Here is a 4,220-nt window from a genome sequence, read left to right as displayed (position 1 = left end):
AAATACATCATTAGCATACATCTGCATGCAATCATTTACATGGTCTGAAAAGACAGTGTAAGTGTGACACTCATCTTTAATATGAAAAAAACAGATGGGGGAGGTAAAGGTGTTTGCTGCAAGCATATGCATAACAAAACACTAATAACACTAATAACACTATCACTAATAGCACTAATTGCCCTCGGATGGTTTTGCAGAAGGAGGGGGTAGGTCCTCAGAATCTCAGAAACCCAGTCTCCTCTCTATTTGGTGCATTCACACTTGATATTAAACAATACCATTTCCTTGTGACACTTGATATTAAACAATACCATTTCCTTGTGACACTTGATATTAAACAATACCATTTCCTTGTGACACTTGATATTTTGATATAATTTCCTTATGAATACTTTCTAAAACCCGCCAAATGTGATAAAAAAGCAGCCCAAATTTTAACAGCCCGGCCAAAGCCATTTTTTCCAGCCCAACAACATCAAAACCAGCCCAATCTGGCAACACTGCAGCCGCCCTAAATGTATTGTTGATGGTACTGACCCAGGATTTAGCTACTAGGTAATAGAAGTGTAAGAAATTATCGATACATTGAAATATCACGATATTTCATTTCCCGATACTGTATCAATATTCTAAAGCCCTGTATCGATTTTTTTATTAAGGTTTAAAATGTCAATTTTCCTGTCAGCCATTCATTTTTATGTTGTAGTTCAACCTCTGACCACTAGTTGGCAGCAGTGAGCTAGCCATTTGGCTCCTCTAGTTAAGTGTTGGGTGACCATATCGTAAATTAATATTAAAAACTAAAAACTGCAAAAAATATATTTTCAAACTATTTATTGTCAAATGTAGTCTAATAATTTAAAACATGGATGAAATAAGAAATATGAAACAAATAAAATAAAATACATACAAAGCAGAACACAGCTACTGTAAATGTATCAAAAGTATGTCTACGTAATATTAGAATTTTCTGAGACAATGAATTTTGGTTTTTCCTTTTTTTCCCCTGTAAGAGGTTTTTATTTAATAGAATTTTTGGACAAAAAAATCGCAATATATTGCGATATATCGCATTGTGACCCCTCTGTCATGATATGTATCATGTCACCAAATTCTTGCCAATACACAGCCCTACTCGGTAATAGATTTATATCTGTATTTGACACTTTCTTTCCATTAGGTTTAAAACTGAACTGAGGTTAGTTGTAAAATTTTCTGTTTTTCTGACCCTTGTTCCTGTGTGACTCAGTCATGTTTCGTCACATCCTCTTCCTGCTTTGGCTGAAGCCTATTAAGGTTAGAGTTTGAGGGTCACCGCAGCACAAGGACAAAATGGGGGGAAATTTCACTTTGTGAAAGTTTAATTTAAAAAAAGTTTTGCTGTGTTTTGGTTGATAGTAACAGTTGAGTCTTGTTGGAATTTGACTCTCTCAGTTTCTAATGCTTCTTGTTGATGATCTCAGACGGAGTCAGGCATTCTCAGTGAACACTTTAATCAGTTGCACCAAAGGCGTCCAACACAATGACTCACAAAGAGAAAAACAATACACAACAACCACAATCAGTTCTGCTTTTTTGTTGTCCGAAGCGCACACACTTTCCCCACACTAGGATGTGAACGATGAACTGATTCCGATCTGCACTTCTGATGAAGCTCTGGTATTTGCTCACGTTTTCGTTTCATTTTGATTATTTGATTAAAACGTGAAGAAGAAAGAACACCAGAGTGCTGCCCCACCACAGATGGCAAGAAGTTGAGCAACTTTGTTCTACTTTTACTTCACTTCCTGAAATATCATTCTGCTTCCTGTTGAACGGCAGGATGAGTGTGTCATGCATGTGTGCGAGAGCAAAATCAGCACTTCAAATTCAAAACAGTAGCTTCGAATGACCACTGCCTTTTGATTTCAGCTGATACACAAACCTGCTTATAAGTTTATTATTATTATTATCAGTGAAATTTACAGATAGAGATGAGATTTACTGTTGTCAATCTTCACGTACAAGCTTTTACTAAACCAGCTGTAACTTCATCCCTTTTCAGCCTTTTAGGTTTTAAAACCCTGGCATGAAAAGCAGACTCCTTCAAGGAACGCTACGCCTTCATATAAAGTCAATTAAATCCCTGGATTTATTTTTGACCAACCCAGTTAGCTGCTGTCCTGCACTTTGATGCCAAGCTTAGCTCCGTGCAGAACATCCTGCTTCCTGCTTTGCATGCAGCTGTAGATGCAGTTTGTGCGTGTCACGCTTTGAGACGACACAACAAACAGCTGTGCAACGTTCCAGCGACGGCGACCACGTTGTGAACCGAGGCCGAGCTCCACCCGCTCCCCGACCGAACGCACTGCGATTAAAGAAACAAGTGCTCTGTGGAGAACGAAAACCCAGCATCTGGTTGCAATCCTCTCTGCGTAAGCTCCATCTGAAACAGGCTCTGAGGGGCACATGAAAGGCAGGCACCTCGGGGCTTTGTTCGCTTTTACCTTTTCAGTCAGGCGTTGCAACACAAAAGTACAAACACTACGACAGCACCTGGGAAATGTAAAGAATGTGAGATACTGGCAGGTTTTTCTTTTTTTTATTGTGAACACTGGACCAGGTGAGTTACTGAAGCGTTATGTGGGGAGTCTCCCAGTCCTTTATTCTAAGAAAGGAAAATATCTGCTTTAACTACCTGCAGACCCCTTTTACTGTTTGGGTTAAAAAACACATGTTCTTCTATATCAAAGGAGCCCAAAGTGGGGCCCGCGGGCCAAATTTGGCCCGCCAAGCCATTTGATTTGGCCCACCAACAGTTGCCAAAGTTACAATGTTGGTGGGCCAAATCAAATGGCCCACCAACATTGTAACTTTGGCAACTGTTGGTGGGCCAAATCAAATGGCTTGGTGGGCCACCAAGCCATTTGGCCCACCAACAGTTGCCAAAGTAACAATGTTGTAACCTGTCATCCTATGTAGAAACACAGTGTTTCCATTGGTCAAATGACTATATAAAGAGGCTGTAATGAAGGTAGTTTTCAGTCATGGTGCTAACCTTATCTTTGATTTAGTAGGATTAAACATGAAACATGAAGTAACAAGAGGTATTTAGATCAGATTTAACCTCACATGTAGATTTGCACACTTTAATAAGGCCACAAAAACTTATATTTTATCAATTTATAAAACGTCCCATGAGCCTTTGCTACTTGAGCGTATGGCAGACTTTAACCAAGTGCACAGACAAAAACAAAAGAGGGCCATTGTATAGCTTAATCGTTAAAAATAAAGGACTTTACTTAAAAAGTATTTGTATTTCATGTATTGTATAACTGCATTTGGCCCGCAGCCATGGATAGATTTTCATTTTGGCCCTCTCGGGGAAAATGTTTGGGCACCACTGTTCTATATTCATGGGAACTTTGCATTGACTTCTTCCATTCATTTACCAGTCATTTCTACAGCCTAAACCTGACCCCTTACGCTGGGGGTGTCAAATTCTTTTTCACCCCGGGCCACATGATGGTGGCCCTCAAAGGGTCAGTTAAAATTAACTTCTACATTTCATGTTTAACTTTAACCAAACAGAAAATGTCACATTCCTCATCTCATTGCTGTGGCTGAGAACCACTAACAAACAATAACTGAGCTCTACGTGGTACTTCCTGCATAGAAACAGTGTTTTAACACATCCCCTTATAAACACTGAAAAGTGCTACATGTTCAACTCACTAAAAATGAAAAATACAGAAATACTATAAAATAAAATAAGTTTTACTCACTGCTGAGTTATGGTGGGTCTTAAAGGGGCAATATTATGTGTTTCTCAGGCATATATTTAAATACTATACCATAATAAAGTATCTATGTCACCTTTAGTTGTTATTAAAATGCTGTTTTATGTTTAAATAGAAAACAAACTTATCTTCTCATCACTTCCTCTTCTAAACACCTTGAAATTGGCCTCTGTCTCTTTAAGAACCACCTTCCGCGCGGCTTCCGCTTCTGTCCCGCCCATTTTGGCGCAGGGGGTTGGGGGGGAGGTGCACGCGCTATGATGCAGTTTACTTGGCATCTGAATATACATTTCTTCAAAGGTATTTTGAATCTGAATAAAGCTTCACTGAGTGAGAAGTAGTGTTAGGAGCTCAGCAGACAGTTTCAGTTTCAGCAGTGGTTTGCGTTGTTACTGCCGAGAGCCTGCAGGAGTCATGGGCTGGGTGTATGTGTGTGTG

This window comes from Austrofundulus limnaeus, unplaced genomic scaffold (genome assembly GCF_001266775.1).
Source record: "Austrofundulus limnaeus strain Quisiro unplaced genomic scaffold, Austrofundulus_limnaeus-1.0 Scaffold218, whole genome shotgun sequence".
Taxonomy (NCBI): domain Eukaryota; kingdom Metazoa; phylum Chordata; class Actinopteri; order Cyprinodontiformes; family Rivulidae; genus Austrofundulus; species Austrofundulus limnaeus.
Note: the sequence above shows the minus strand (reverse complement) of the source record.